Genomic DNA, 17,601 nt, shown 5'->3' on the forward strand with positions numbered 1-17,601 from the left:
CTGGCCAGCCAGTGTTCTTCAGGATTTTATACATTTGTATCCATTATTGGTCTTTTGGAATACTAACCATATATGAGAAATTAACTAGATGGTTATATATTTCATGATTGTGTTATTTTATTCATTTTAATATCATTTTCAATATCTTATTGTGGTCACTCTAAGGAATATATTTATAATTAATTTATTTGGTAATAACTACAATTAAATAATATTTAATAAAAACAAAAATAAAAAAATAAAAATTAATTAATCCAAATATTTTTTTGATTGGCTCTTCCTTTTGCGCACGTTTTGGTTCTTTTTTCTTGTTATTGCTATTTTTGGGGGTTGACAGCTTCCCCCTTTTTTCCATATTGTGCGGCATCAGGAAGTTCACCTAGGTTGTAAGTCACGGGCGCCTCTCTTTCTTTTCTCGTGATTTTTATATAGTAGTAGGCCATTGCTATTGATACTGGCATATAATTCCACACATTAAAAAATGGAGAACAAAAATGTGGAGGGTAAAATAGGGAAAGATCAAGATCCACTTCCACCTCGTGCTGAAGCTGCTGCCACTAGTCATGGCCGAGACGATGAAATGCCATCAACGTCGTCTGCCAAGGCCGATGCCCAATGTCATAATAGAGAGCATGTAAAATCCAAAAAAATAAAGCTCAGTTAAATGACCCAAAAATCTAAATCAAAATCGTCTGAGGAGAAGCGTAAACTTGCCAATGTGCCATTTACGACACGGAGTGGCAAGGAACGGCTGAGGCCCTGGCCTATGTTCAAGGCTAGTGGTTCAGCTTCACCTGAGGATGGAAGCACTCATCCTCCTGCTAGAAAACTTAAAAGAGTTAAGATGGCAAAAGCACAGCAAAGAACTGTGTGTTCTTCTAAATCACAAATCCCCAAGGAGAGTCCAATTGTGTCGGTTGCGATGCCTGACCTTCCCAACACTGAACGGGAAGAGGTTGCGCCTTCCACCATTTGCACGCCCCCTGCAAGTGCTGGAAGGAGCACCCGCAGTCCAGTTCCTGATAGTCAAATTGAAGATGTCACTGTTGAAGTACACCAGGATGAGGATATGGGTGTTGCTGGCGCTGGGGAGGAAATTGACAAGGAGGATTCTGATGGTGAGGTGGTTTGTTTAAGTCAGGCACCCGGGGAGACACCTGTTGTCCGTGGGACGAATATGGCCATTGACATGCCTGGTCTGGTCAAAATACAAAAAAAATCACCTCTTCGGTGTGGAATTATTTCAACAGAAATGCGGACAACTGGTGTCAAGCTGTGTGTTGCCTATGTCAAGCTGTAATAAGTAGGGGTAAGGACGTTAACCACCTAGGAACATCCTCACTTATACGTCACCTGGACCGCATTCATCAGAAGTCAGTGACAAGTTCAAAAACTTTGGATGACAGCGGAAGCAGTCCACTGACCACTAAATCCCTTCCTCTTGTAACCAAGCTCACGCAAACCACACCACCAACTCCCTCAGTGTCAATTTCCTCCTTACACAGGAAAGCCAATAGTCCTGCAGGCCATGTCACTGTCAAGTCTGACGAGTCCTCTCCTGCCTGGGATTCCTCCGATGCATCCTTGAGTGTAACGCCTACTGCTGCTGGCGCTGCTGTTGTTGCTGCTGGGAGTCGATCGTCATCCCAGAGGGGAAGTCGGAAGACCACTTGTACTACTTCCAGTAAGCAATTGACTGTCCAACAGTCCTTTGTGAGGAAGATGAAATAACACAGCAGTCATCCTGCTGCAAAGCGGATAACTCAGGCCTTGGCAGCATGGGTGGTGAGAAACGTGTTTCCGGTATCCACCGTTAATTCACAGGCAACTACAGACTTGATTGAGGTACTGTGTCCCCGGTACCAAATACCATCTAGGTTCCATTTCTCTAGGCAGGCGATGCCGAAAATGTACACAGACGTCAGAAAAAGAGTCACCAGTGTCCTAAAAAATGCAGTTGTACCCAATGTCCACTTAACCACGGACATGTGGACAAGTGGAGCAGGGCAGACTCAGGACTATATGACTGTGACAGCCCACTGGGTAGATGTATTGCCTCCCGCAGCAAGAACAGCAGCGGCGGCACCAGTAGCAGCATCTCGCAAACGCCAACTCGTTCCTAGGCAGGCTACGCTTTGTATCACCGCTTTCCATAAGAGGCACACAGCTGACAACCTCTTACGGAAACTGAGGAACATCATCGCAGAATGGCTTACCCCAATTGGACTCTCCTGGGGATTTGTGACATCGGACCAGGCCACCAATATTGTGCGTACATTACATCTGGGCAAATTCCAGCACGTCCCATGTTTTGCACATACATTGAATTTGGTGGTGCAGAATTATTTAAAAAACGACAGGGGCATGCAAGAGATGCTGTCGGTGGCCCGAAGAATTGCGGGCCACTTTCGGCATTCAGCCACCGCATGCCGAAGACTGGAGCACCAGCAAACAGTCCTGAACCTGCCCTGCCATCATCTGAAGCAAGAGGTGGTAACGAGGTGGAATTCAACCCTCTATATGCATCAGAGGATGGAGGAGCAGCAAAAGGCCATTCAAGCCTATACATCTGCCTACGATATAGGCAAAGGAGGGGGAATGCACCTGACTCAAGCGCAGTGGAGAATGATTTCAACGTTGTGCAAGGTTCTGCAACCCTTTGAACTTGCCACACGTGAAGTCAGTTCAGACACTGCCAGCCTGAGTCAGGTCATTCCCCTCATCAGGCTTTTGCAGAAGAAGCTGGAGACATTGAAGGAGGAGCTAAAACAGAGCGATTCCGCTAGGCATGTGGGACTTGTGGATGGAGCCCTTAATTCGCTTAACCAGGAATCACGGGTGGTCAATCTGTTGAAATCAGAGCACTACATTTTGGCCACCGTGCTCAATCCTAGATTTAAAACCTACATTGTATCAGACACAAGTCTGCAGAGGTTCAAAGACCTGCTGGTGAGAAAATTGTCAAGTCAAGCGGAACGTGACCCGTCAACAGCTCCTCCTTCACATTCTCCCGCAACTGGGGGTGCGAGGAAAAGGTTAAGAATTCCGAGCCCACCCGCTGGCGGTGATGCAGGGCAGTCTGAAGCGGGTGCTGACATCTGGTCCGGACTGAAGGACCTGCCAACGATTACTGACATGTCGTCTACTGTCACTGCATATGATTCTGTCACCATTGAAATAATGGTGGAGGATTATATGAGTGACCGCATCCAAGTAGGCATGTCAGACAGTCCGTACGTATACTGGCAGGAAAAAGAGGCAATTTGGAGGCCCTTGCACAAACTGGCTTTATTTTACCTAAGTTGCTCCCCCTCCAGTGTGTACTCCGAAAGAGTGTTTAGTGCAGCCGCTCACCTTGTCAGCAATCGGCGTACGAGGTTACTTCCAGAAAATGTGGAGAAGATGATGTTCATCAAAATTAATTATAATCAATTCCTCCATGGAGACATTCACCAGCAGCAATTGCCTCCAGAAAGTACACAGGGACCTGAGATAGTGGATTCCAGTGGGGACGAATTAATAATCTGTGAGAAAGGGGATGTACACAGTGAAAGGGGTGAGGAATCGGACGATGAGGAGGAGGTGGACATCTTGCCTCTGTAGAGCCAGTTTGTGCAAGGAGAGATTGATTGCTTCTTTTTTGGTGGCTGCCCAAACCAACCAGTCATTTCAGTAACAGTCGTGTGGCAGACCCTGTCGCTGAAATGATGGGTTCGTTAAAGTGTGCATGTCCTATTTATACAACATAAGGGTGGGTGGGAGGGCCCGGAGGGCCCAAGGACAATTCCATCTTGCACTTCTTTTTTCTTTCATTTTTCTTTGCATCATGTGCTGTTTGGGGAGTGTTTTTTGGAAGGGCCATCCTGCGTGACACTGCAGTGCCACTCCTAGATGGGCCAGGTGTTTGTGTCGGCCACTAGGGTCACTTATCTTAGTCACAAAGCTACCTCATTGCGCCTCTTTTTTTTCTTCTTTGCGTCATGTGCTGTTTGGGGAGTATTTTTTGGAAGGGCCATCCGGCCTGACACTGCAGTGCCACTCCTAGATGGGCCAGGTGTTTGTGTCGACCACTTGTGATGCTTAGCTTAGCCATCCAGCGACATTGGTGCACCTCTTTTTTTCTTTGCATCATGTGCTGTTTGGGGACTATTTTTTAAATCTGCCATCCTGTCTGACACTGCAGTGCCACTCCTAGGTGGGCCAGGTGTTTGTGTTGGCCACTTGGGTCGCTTAGCTTAGTCACACAGCTACCTCATTGCGCCTCTTTTTTTCTTTGCATCATGTGCTGTTTGGGGACTATTTTTTAAATCTGCCATCCTGTCTGACACTGCAGTGCCACTCCTAGATGGGCCAGGTGTTTGTGTCGGCCACTTGGGTCGCTTAGCTTAGTCACAGAGCTACCTCATTGCGCCTCTTTTTTTCTTTGCATCATGTGCTGTTTGGGGACTATTTTTTTGAAGTGCCATCCTGCCTGACACTGCAGTGCCACTCCTAGATGGGCCAGGTGTTTGTGTCGGCCCCTTGGGTCGCTTAGCTTAGTCACACAGCTACCTCTGTGCAAATTTTAGGACTAAAAATAATATTGTGAGGTGTGAGGTGTTCAGAATAGACTGAAAATGAGTGTAAATTATGGTTATTGAGGTTAATAATACTATGGGATCAAAATGACCCCCAAATTCTATTATTTAAGCTGTTTTTGAGGGTTTTTTGTAAAAAAACACCCGAATCCAAAACACACCCGAATCCGACAAAAAATTTTCAGGGAGGTTTTGCCAAAACGCGTCCGAATCCAAAACCTGACCGCGGAACCGAATCCAAAACCAAAACACAAAACCCGAAAAATTTCCGGTGCACATCACTACAGCCAAACTTCCAATCTCAGCCAGTTTGTACAGATGACATTAATTGGCAGTCATGTAAACACACCCACATTCTGCTCTTTTCCCCCATCCAGTAACCTTTTAATATACCGGCGTTCATAATCCTGACGCCGGAATCCCAACAGCCGGTAAAATGCCGGCGGACGGAATACCGACCGCTCCCTGGTATTTCCACTTGCGTGGTGGGTCCACATCACCACCCAAGGGAGAATAGAACACGTGACAAGTAAAGCTCGCCATTAGGACCGAAGCGGGGCGGGCACAGCAAGCCTACGAGAGGACTCGCTGTGCGTGCTGCTGGTATTATGGATGGCAGGATGCCGCGTCTCTGTACCTCCTCACAACTTTCTAAAGTTGGGAGGTACACCTTCAGGAAGTGCTATATAAGGAAAGTACTGCTGCACACTATTCTCAATGCAGGTTCTTTTTTATGTCATGGTGATGGTCAGTGAGAAACACAGGATATATATATATATATATATAAATCCACAACAGAGGAGCACTCACCAGTCTTCAAAGCAGTTTTTCTTTATTTTCAATAGATCATAATAGTAGGGGGTGTATCGACGTTTCGGTCACAAGTCTTGACAAAGGTCCCACTTGGGACCGAAACGTCGATACACCCCCTTCTATTATGATCTATTGAAAATAAAGAAAAACTGCTTTGAAGACTGGTGAGTGCTCCTCTGTTGTGGATTTACATTGGAAATTTATGGGTTATTATCTATCATTATATGGAAGTCACCCCAGCATACACTTAAAAGGCCAGAGTGTGGACTGCTTGGAAATTATATATATATATATTAGAGATGAGCGCCTGAAATTTTTCGGGTTTTGTGTTTTGGTTTTGGGTTCGGTTCCGCGGCCGTGTTTTGGGTTCGACCGCGTTTTGGCAAAACCTCACCGAATTTTTTTTGTCGGATTCGGGTGTGTTTTGGATTCGGGTGTTTTTTTCAAAAAACCCTAAAAAACAGCTTAAATCATAGAATTTGGGGGTCATTTTGATCCCATATTATTATTATTAACCTCAAAAACCATAATTTCCACTCATTTTCAGTCTATTCTGAATACCTCACACCTCACAATATTATTTTTAGTCCTAAAATTTGCACCGAGGTCGCTGGATGACTAAGCTAAGCGACCCTAGTGGCCGACACAAACACCTGGCCCATCTAGGAGTGGCACTGCAGTGTCACGCAGGATGTCCCTTCCAAAAAACCCTCCCCAAACAGCACATGACGCAAAGAAAAAAAGAGGCGCAATGAGGTAGCTGACTGTGTGAGTAAGATAAGCGACCCTAGTGGCCGACACAAACACCGGGCCCATTTAGGAGTGGCACTGCAGTGTCACGCAGGATGTCCCTTCCAAAAAACCCTCCCCAAACAGCACATGACGCAAAGAAAAAAAGAGGCGCAATGAGGTAGCTGACTGTGTGAGTAAGATAAGCGACCCTAGTGGCCGACACAAACACCGGGCCCATTTAGGAGTGGCACTGCAGTGTCACGCAGGATGTCCCTTCCAAAAAACCCTCCCCAATCAGCACATGACGCAAAGAAAAAAAGAGGCGCAATGAGGTAGCTGTGTGAGTAAGATTAGCGACCCTAGTGGCCGACACAAACACCGGGCCCATTTAGGAGTGGCACTGCAGTGTCACGCAGGATGTCCCTTCCAAAAAACCCTCCCCAATCAGCACATGACGCAAAGAAAAAAAGAGGCGCAATGAGGTAGCTGTGTGAGTAAGATTAGCGACCCTAGTGGCCGACACAAACACCGGGCCCATTTAGGAGTGGCACTGCAGTGTCACGCAGGATGTCCCTTCCAAAAAACCCTCCCCAATCAGCACATGACGCAAAGAAAAAAAGAGGCGCAATGAGGTAGCTGTGTGAGTAAGATTAGCGACCCTAGTGGCCGACACAAACACCGGGCCCATTTAGGAGTGGCACTGCAGTGTCACGCAGGATGTCCCTTCCAAAAAACCCTCCCCAATCAGCACATATAGACATATAGCTAATATAGACTGGTTGATAAAGAGATGTCGTAGTATGTATGTATAAAGAAGAAAGAAAAAAAACCCACGGTTAGGTGGTATACAATTATGGACGGACTGCCGAGTGCCGACACAGAGGTAGCCACAGCCGTGAACTACCGTACTGTACTGTGTCTGCTGCTAATATAGACTGGTTGATAAAGAGATGTCGTAGTATGTACGTATAAAGAAGAAAGAAAAAAAAACCACGGTTAGGTGGTATACAATTATGGACGGACTGCCGAGTGCCGACACAGAGGTAGCCACAGCCGTGAACTACCGTACTGTACTGTGTCTGCTGCTAATATAGACTGGTTGATAAAGAGATGTCGTAGTATGTATGTATAAAGAAGAAAGAAAAAAAAACCACGGTTAGGTGGTATACAATTATGGACGGACTGCCGAGTGCCGACACAGAGGTAGCCACAGCCGTGAACTACCGTACTGTACTGTGTCTGCTGCTAATATAGACTGGTTGATAAAGAGATGTCGTAGTATGTATGTATAAAGAAGAAAGAAAAAAAAACCACGGTTAGGTGGTATACAATTATGGACGGACTGCCGAGTGCCGACACAGAGGTAGCCACAGCCGTGAACTACCGTACTGTACTGTGTCTGCTGCTAATATAGACTGGTTGATAAAGAGATGTCGTAGTATGTATGTATAAAGAAGAAAGAAAAAAAAACCACGGTTAGGTGGTATACAATTATGGACGGACTGCCGAGTGCCGACACAGAGGTAGCTACAGCCGTGAACTACCGTACTGTGTCTGCTGCGACTGGATGATAAATAATGATATAAAAAATATATATATATCACTACTGCAGCCGGACAGGTATATATATTATATAATGACGGACCTGCTGGACACTGTCTGTCAGCAGAATGAGTTTTTTATAGAATAAAAAAAAAAACACCACACAAGTGAAGTCACACGACGAGTGTTTAACTTTTTCAGGCAATCACAATATAGTATACTACTAACTATACTGGTGGTCAGTATGGTCAGGTCACTGGTCAGTCACACTGGCAGTGGCACTCCTGCAGCAAAAGTGTGCACTGTTTAATTAATTTTAATATAATATGTACTCCTGGCTCCTGCTATAACCTATAACTGGCACTGCAGTGCTCCCCAGTCTCCCCCACAATTATAAGCTGTGTGAGCTGAGCACAGTCAGATATATACTATATACATAGATGATGCAGCACACTGGGCTGAGCAGTGCACACAGATATGGTATGTGACTGTCTTGTACTCCTGGCTCCTGCTATAACCTATAACTGGCACTGCAGTGCTCCCCAGTCTCCCCCACAATTATAAGCTGTGTGAGCTGAGCACAGTCAGATATATAATATATACATAGATGATGCAGCACACTGGGCTGAGCAGTGCACACAGATATGGTATGTGACTGTCTTGTACTCCTGGCTCCTGCTATAACCTATAACTGGCACTGCAGTGCTCCCCAGTCTCCCCCACAATTATAAGCTGTGTGAGCTGAGCACAGTCAGATATATAATATATACATAGATGATGCAGCACACTGGGCTGAGCAGTGCACACAGATATGGTATGTGACTGAGTCACTGTGTGTATCGTTTTTTTCAGGCAGAGAACGGATATATTAAATAAAACTGCACTGTCTGGTGGTCACTGTGGTCAGTCACTAGTAAACTCTGCACTCTCTTCTACAGTACTCCTAAGCTCCAGTAAATCAGGTCAATCTCTCTCTCTCTCTCTCTCCTAATCTAAATCACTGTACTCCCTAACAGCTGCTCCCCGTCCCCAATCCTCCCCACAATTATAACTAAGTCACTCAGTCTTTACTCTTTTCTACTATAACGGAGAGGACGCCAGCCACGTCCTCTCCCTATCAATCTCAATGCACGTGTGAAAATGGCGGCGACGCGCGGCTCCTTATATAGAATCCGAGTCTCGCGAGAATCCGACAGCGTCATGATGACGTTCGGGCGCGCTCGGGTTAACCGAGCAAGGCGGGAAGATCCGAGTCGCTCGGACCCGTGAAAAAAAACATGAAGTTCGTGCGGGTTCGGATTCAGAGAAACCGAACCCGCTCATCTCTAATATATATATATATATATATATATATATATATAAAAGAGATTCCCTTTTGCCTGCACTAACGTCAAAACAAGCTGCGCCTTTTTAGGTAGTCCCCTGCTAGTGGAGGCCACTTAGATAAAAAAAACTAAAAATTACAGTATATCTTGTGGTGCGCTTATACATTCTTAATATGTAGTATACGTTTTTACAAATGGTCACTCAATGTTACACAATATAATAATATTCAGTATCTGATATCAAATTAGATACCCAAACGTTTTATTCCTGGTATAAAAACAGAGGTTGAGAAAACATAATTTTGTAAAACATGATACATATTAGTTCACTTAGATGGTAAAAATTCGACCTGTCCAATTTCGAAGGATGTAATGTTAGGATATCATCTCACCCATATGGGTGTGAGCTCTTTAGGTGAAGATCCTTTTTAAAAGGTACAGGCGATTACAAAAACGATCCAAGAACGACCCCAGGGGCTTTATATACATATATATATATTTGGGACTGATTCAATTTCTGAGGTAGGAGAAACTATATTGCACTGTAGTCTGCACTCTGCAGGTGGGGCAGATTTAAAATGGTCAGACAGATTTTTGTTTCAGAGCAGCTTGTCCAATTTCAAATCTAATAGTTGCAGTGTAAGAATAAAGCTGCGCAGTATTTGTGGGCTACATGCAAAAATAGCCAGTATTTACCATGCATGCAAAAATACTAATTGCAGCTTGGTCTGTACAGGTGCAAAGTTACTCCTATTTTTTTATTCTTTTACTTTATTGTTTTTTTTTGCTTTGTATACTGAAAATCCTACCAGTCACCCTGCCTTACAGACAGAAGTCAGTGCAATCGCTTGTGTGGCGTCTAGTACAATAGTTTTAGTTTATCATCATCAGTAAATCGGAATCAGGCCAGAATTAATATGCCTGGCCTAGATGGGAATTTCCGGGCACCTGTAATCTCCTCCTGTGATTGCCTGTGACAGTTGTTCTTTAATGGAAGCCCATTTGGTTTTTTTTGGACACCCAGCATTTGCTAAGCTGTACATTTGTAATGAATATACTTGATATTAGATCAAATGTTTAGAAGCCGCTATCTGTTAACGCAATAAATGTGCCCAAACAAGATTTAAAAATGTGTTTCTCACATATTACAATTTATGAAGAATATTAAATTGTCAATAAAACGATATGCTTTCTATAACAGGGATACAGGAATAGACTTTTTAGTTTTGTTATTAGGATCTTACTTTGACGCGTGGGGCCAGAGACCCCTAGGACACTGCTCTCCCTATGTGTCTAAGGTGCCTATTTATTAATAGAAAAATAGTTGGGTACCTGTAAATACTAAATATCCCCTGAATGTATGAAAAGAGGACCGTAGGATCCCTCCCGTCAACAACTGCCTACGCATGTATGGTCAGCAGAATGCGCAGTAGCGACGCAAGGCCTGAAAAGGAAGTGAAGTGATCACTACTTCTAATACTTTGCAGTGATAGGCTCGTTTCTGATCCCCTGATCCCTGCATGTGATTTTTTGATATGTGGCAGGAAACAATAATTTCTCATTGCTTTGAATATCACCAATAAGGAAGTAAATTAATAAATACATTATGCCCCTAATTCTTACCTGGATGTCCCGCTCCAGCATTACAGAATTTTTTTCAAGTCGGACTAGATATCACACGAGTACCCCTGGGGGTACTACCAGTACCCCATGTTGAGAACCACTAGCATATAACAATGTTTAATATAAAAATGTTAGCCTAATGAAGTCATTGAATTGGAAGCACTGTACAACACAACTCTCCTTATACAATTCTTCATGGAGTTCAAACAGTACTCTGTCACTGCCCCGAGTTTAGTACAGTAGCTGCTGGTAGTCTCTTATTAAGGAGAATAACCTATCACTGTCTCCGCACCCACAAGGCACACACTCCTTCAGATGTTTTAAGTTAAATAAAAATACCTCTACATTTCTGCGCAGTAATGTAACAGTCTGGTCACAATAGCTGTTGGCTATAAATCAACTTCAAACCTGCAGAATTAATGTTTTAGTGACTTTCATTTGAAAAGTGGGTGGTGAAGAATATATACAGTACATTCCTATATTATTATCCTCAGTTTACTCAATACTGTAGGTCCATCCAATCTGCTATTAAAGCCCTGTATAATCCTAGGCTGGTGTAGGCCCCGGAAGACAGTTTATTACATTAATGTTATATCCTTACAGGAAAAAGCACCAGCTGTCCAGTCCTCATTTCTCTGTCTATTAAACATGAAACATAACAGCTTGATGTGTCCCAGTCAATGAGGGCTGGCATGTCTCTCTAATAATTGTATTCATGACTAGACACAAGGGGGTAAATCTACTAAGATGGGAGTTCTATTTAAGATGTTGCCCATATCAACCAATCAGATACCACTTATTATCTTCTAAAAGGTTCTAGATAAATGAGAAGTAGAATCTGATTGGTTGCTATGGGCAACATCCCATCTTAAATAGAACTCGCATCTTAGTAAATTTACCCCAAGATGTATGGTACCACAATAGCTGAATCATAATACCTGATATGTAGGAATTAATAGAAGGTACAGATGTCACACTGACAAATAACTTGTTTTCAAAGAATCTGTATGGTGCCTATTGCTGGATAGAACAATATAAAGTATGTCTATTAATCTGAAGACAGCAATATACCGTTTGCCATAATAATTTGGAAACTGGGGGCACTATTGAAAACTTGTAGAGAACTATGTTGGAATATGTGTGTACAGTGGTATGGCGGTGGTATGGCAGAGTGCATTATGTACACACTTAGGCAGATCCAGGGAGGGGGCACTCGGGCCCGTGCTATTTCCGTCAGTCAGATTTGATAAAAGAGCCGGCAGGCACTAGGACCCGCCGCGGCTCTAACAACAAGTCCGTGTGGTAATAAATGGGGAGGCCCCCTGCTCACACCGTAACCTACCTTGCCCACTGCCAGCCGACCAGAGTCCAGCCCAGTCGCGGGGTTCAAATGCCAGAATCGAGTAAGACTGTTACTTATGACGGTGCAGAAGGCTTCATTAGCCCTCACTGCACCGCACAGTTACCCAGCGCTTCCTCCTCCACTTCCTTTACCACCATGCTAGGTGCAGTCACACTCAGCTCAGCTCAGCTTTGAGAAGGCGGCCCGTGTGATTATGACAGGGTTGTCCTGCAGAAGTCTTATGCTGCTTGTTGGAGATCCAGCTGGCTGCTTCTGCTAATTAAAGATGGGCAGTCCGTGTCCTGCAGTCTGAGTCTCATTGCATTGCCCACACAAGGTATGCTGCACTTGCCACCACCAACTAAAAACTATAATAATTATATTGTGCTGGGGTGCATTCCTGGCTCCCATAACTAATGTAACAGGTGACCAAAATTTCAAGTCCCAATCAGCCTTTTCATCAAGGTGAAACATTGGCAATAAACCAGCAGGGATGCGCTCCTACAGCCAATCATTACCTGATGGTTTATTCTGTAATGCCACACCCCCTGTGATACCACACCCCTTATCTGGGAGCACGCGTGCCTTAGGTGCATGTAAATATAACTATTACCGTTCCACTATCATGGTGTCCCCCCTTCATTTTCTTCTGGATCCGCCCCTGTGTACACACCAGCTGATGCCCTGAGTCAATGAACAACCCAGTTCTTAATCAGTGGTGTTAATTAATCAGCAGTTATGTGTAGTATGCAACCACTCAGTTATGCTTACACATACTCTTATGCATGGAGCGGCGCATACAGGTCACCAGCGGGTGAGTGTAACAGGGTAGAAGTGCAGGATACATCCAGGGCCGGTTCTACACCTTGTGGCGCCCAGTGCAAAAGTTTCCACTGGCACCCCCCAACAGTGGTAAAACAGATAGTGCGTGCCGAAGGCGTGTGTCAAAAATAGGGGAGGGGCTTCATAGGGGAGGGGCATGGCCACAGTTATGCCCGAGTAGCTGTGCCCCCAGTAGATTTACCCCAAGTAGTTGTGCCCCCAGTTGATTTGCCCCCAGTAGATTTGCCCCCTGTAGCTAAGCCCCCAGTAGCTGTGCTCCCAGATTTGCCCCTTGTAGCTATTCCCCCAGTAGTTGTGCCCCCTATAGCTATGCCCCCAGTAGTTGTGCCCCCTGTTGCTGTACCCCTTAGTAGCCGCTTACAAACACACACACAAAAAAAACAAAAAAACAATACTTACCACTGCCCCGCTCCTGCTTCCCGACCACTGCTGCTGCTGCTCCATCTGGCCACCCGCTGCTCCCCTCTACGGGAGAGACGTCATGACGTCTCTCCCATAGCAGCGCCGCACAGACACTAGAGGTCAATAATGACCTCTAGCATCTGACAGGTGCACCGGCTGCAGCAGACGCCCACACAGCCCACGCCGTCTGCTGCAGCCGGGGAGTGGGGTGCGGGTAGGCGGCGGGCGCCTGCGGGGTGACTGCAGCCGCGCCCCCAGGCTGCAGCGCCCCGGGCGCAGGCACTGCTTGCTCGCACCAAGAACCGCTCCTGGATACATCCAGTAATAGCTGTTCTGGCAGGATGGAATAGCAGCAGTCGCATGGTCTCTCTGGAGATAAGTGTGAGACATCTGTCTCCCACTGTGGCGCACTAACACAGTGACATGAAGGTCGTGGCCATCTTGGTTAGGGATTTGAAGCCTCCCTGTAGAAGCCTAAACATGAAGTATGGGCAGTAGCGGTTTCCAACTTCAACAAACTACAGGTCACATAAAAAGGTGTAAACACAGTCAGGGAATATTAATCTATCTAATATTAAAACTTGCTAAATCAGAACAAATAAACCCAACCCAGAACAGCCAAAAATACCCAACATGTGGTGAAACTCTGCCCATTTTTTATTAAGCTCTACAACCCATTAGAAGTTGGAAGATACTGTATAGAAAATGGTTTTATGAATTTCACCTCACCCTGTAGTTAATTCCATGTTCTCATTTAAGGCATACTTACCTACCTGACCCTCTCCATGGGCGAGATGTACTAATGTACATCGCCGCCCATCGCCGCCCTGCGCCACGATGCTGATCGCATATGTACTAACATATGCGATCAGCATTGTGGAGGACAGCTCTTCCGATAAGAGCTGACCTCCGCGATGCGCAGCGGCAGCCTGACTTCCGGGATTCGGCCCGGGAGTCAGTCTGCGCATGCGCGGGGTGATTGGATCCCTCCCAGCAGGGCATGCTGGGAGGGATCCAATCGGATCCCTCACACAGCGCCGGAGAGAAGCCCATAGGCTTCTATGGACTATCGCCAGCTAAAGCTGGCGTACCCCGCCGCGGCGCTGACCTGCCGGCCGGGGGTTAGTACATCAGGAAAATGCGGTACACAGGGAGTTTACCGCATTTTCCGCTTAGTACATCCGGCCCCATGAGGGAGAAAATGCTCTGTTCCTGAACTTTCCTGGTAATGTATGATTGCCATCACCTGTAGTGAGCTAGGTAATTGATAAGAAAGGTGTTTCACCACGGGTGATGGCAATCATATATTACCAGGAAAGTCCAAGAACAGAGAATTTCTCCCTCATGGAGAGGGTCAGGTAGGCAAGTATGATTTAAGGGCCCATTTATCATTAATTATTTGCGGCATATTCCACCAAAACACCCTTTTTCAAGGGTATGCCCACACATATCAAGTATCAATCTAATCTATGAAGGAGCGATTGCATTTCAGACAGCAGCCACAGCCCCCTTAAGTTTCTATGCGGAATGCAATGCTATCTGATTTACCAAGCTCTGGAACATGAAGCCTTCCACAATTTGTCCCAAGGAGCTAATGCCATCTGAAGATGCATACCCTCCAACTGTACCTTTTTGGCAGGTACAGCACCTTTTTTTTATGGTCTGTACCTGCCAAAAAGGGCTTTGTACCGATTTTTGACTCTCCAAATTAACACTGAAAGTATAGGAAAGGGGGCGTCACCACTCCCCCTTTACTCGTGGCCACGCCCCTTTCCTAATTTGTACCGGTTTTCATGTGTAAAATGTTGGAGGGTATGAAGATGGCACTGTGATGCTGTAGCCTATAGGCTACAATTTGCAGAAATCCTTGGGAAAGGGTTACTCCAAACCCTCCCAGGCAAGTACCGCTGTGCATGTGCAGTTTGCTGACCGCACATGCACAGGAGTTCCCACCAGTGGCGTAAGTTTGTCCCAGTTGCCTGGAGGCAAGATAAATATTGGTGCCCCCCTATTTCCTATATTAAGATAAATATATGTATGTATCTGTGCGCGTGTTCTGAAAAAAATGTATACACTGTATTTATACATTTAATTGTCTTTTATTTTAAATCACACATTTCTTAGCAGTTATACCCAGGATTAGAACCCATGACCTGTTACACTAACAGCAGACACTTTACTGATGGAGTTATGAGAATTCTAACTATATGAAGTTACGTGTAATTGTCAGAGAAGTATCTTCATATAGTTAAAATTCTCATATTTCCTATACAGTACAAACAGCTTCATCAGTAAAGTGACTGCTTCCAGTGTAATAGGTTGTGGTTTCTAATCCTGGGTGTGACACTTGTAAAATGTGTATATTCATTATAATAGAGAGGGTGTGATTTGTAAGGTGCAGGGACCAGTGAGAAAGTCGGACACTGAAAAGACAGCGACAGCTATCAATTAACTTAATTCAAGGTGTCACAGAATGGGAGGAGAGGTGCCCCCCTTCAGAGCAGGAGCCCGGCGGCAGATGACTCTGTTGCCTCCCAGAGTTCTGCCTCTGGTTCCCACACAGGAGTGAACACATCTCAGGGACGTCCCTGCTTGTGTTCATTGACATATTCTGGCAGTTAAAAACACAGATTGCAATGCAATTTTGGGCGGTAATATCGCGTACGATCGCATTGCAAATGAGATTAATAGGTGTGCCCCTTAAAGCTCACACTTTACAAAGCAATCCAGCTTTTGCTGAAGACAAGCACACCTGAGGAGAGGTCAGCAGTGAGAGAAGTACAGGTTGATTCTCCTATATCTAAAATCACCAAATTTCCTGAGTGCGATTGAGATAGTGACATACCTCCCAACATAACCCTCTCCAGGAGGAACAGAATGGTCTGCTCCTGGACTTTTCTCTTAATTTATGATTGCCAGCACCTGTGCTTATCCATTAACCTGTTCAACACAGGTAGTGGCAACCATAAATTAAGAGAAAAATCCAGGAGCAGAGCACTGGGGGTAATTCCAAGTTGATAGCAGCAGGACATTTTTTAGCAGTTGGGCAAAACCATGTGCACTGCAGGGGTGGGGGGGGGCAGATATAACATTTGCAGAGAGAGTTAGATTTGGGTGGGTTATTTTGTTTCTGTGCAGGGTAAATACTGGCTGCTTTATTTTTACACTGCAATTTAGATTGCAGATTGAACTCACCACACCCAAATCTATATCTCTCTGCACATGTTATATCTGTCCCCCCTGCAGTGCACATGGTTTTGCCCAACTGCTAAAAAATTTCCTGCTGCGATCAACTTGGAATTACCCCCATTGTGTCCCTCCTGGAGAGGTAATGTTGGGAGGTATGTAGTGACCCTTTGCTTTCTGGTGGTTCAGTGTACACACACTTTGTTTCATGCACAACATTATGTGTATAGAGTGCATACCTCCCAACTGTCCCAGTCCCGCTATTCGGACCCTGTCCCGCTGTCCCACCCGCGGGCAGCAGTGTCCCGCGGGTGTGGGGGCAGTTGGGGGGAGGCTTTGATCACCCGCTGCTCTGCTCTGCAAAGCAGCCGGTGATCACTGAATACATGCTGTGCGCACGCGCAGGGCATGTATTCAGAGCTAGGAGGGGAGCGGGGGCTGCCCAGCTGCTGGGGGAGCGCTGGGCACGCCCCCAAAAGGAAAAAAATTGGCTATTTGGCGAGGCCACACCCACCCGAGCGAGGTCACGCCCATCACGGGCGAGGCCACACCCCCTTTTTCGGATCGGCGCGCAGCTTCGCCGCGCGAGAGTCCCGCTATCGCCAAGCCAAAAGTTGGGGGGTATGTAGAGTGTGTGTGAAACAAATGCATTTCGTGATTAGACTTGGGTCCCATCCCCAAAATATCTCAGTATGGCATGCAAATATCACTAAACATAGAAAGAGCCAAAATACTTCTAGTCCCAAGTGTTTTGGATATGGGAGACTCAACCTGTAAATAATAACAGCAGTCAATGTACAGTATGATGGGTTAAAAAAAAAAAAATAATTTAGGATAGGTTATGACAGGGCTGACCAAACCGGTCCTCGCGATCTACCAACAGTTCATGTTTTCCAGGCCTCTTGGAGATCTGTAGAATTGTCAGTTAGGAATGAATGCAGCACATCTTAATTAGTAATGACTACACCTGTGCACCAGCTAGGTGGTCTGGAAAATGTGAACTGTTGGTAGATCTCGAGGACTGGTTTGGCCAGCTCTGGGTTAAGACCAATATATTAAGTGCTGTGAGGTTTCTAATGACCCCCTTCTTGTTATTGTGGAGTGGAGCAATGCATTATGGAGGTCATTCAGACCTGATCGCTCGCTAGCTAGTTTTTGCAGTCCTGTGTTCGCATAGTTGCCACCCACCGGGGAGTGTATTTTAACTGTGCAAGTG

General features: G+C 45.5%; 1 protein-coding gene across 1 annotated transcript in view; it reads left to right on the forward strand.

The window, feature by feature from the left end:
* GABRR3 (gamma-aminobutyric acid type A receptor subunit rho3) overlaps positions 1–17,601 on the forward strand; it is a 219,263-nt gene that overhangs the window by 123,466 nt on the left and 78,196 nt on the right. The window lies entirely within an intron of this gene.

Source organism: Pseudophryne corroboree, chromosome 2, assembly GCF_028390025.1.
Source record: "Pseudophryne corroboree isolate aPseCor3 chromosome 2, aPseCor3.hap2, whole genome shotgun sequence".
Taxonomy (NCBI): domain Eukaryota; kingdom Metazoa; phylum Chordata; class Amphibia; order Anura; family Myobatrachidae; genus Pseudophryne; species Pseudophryne corroboree.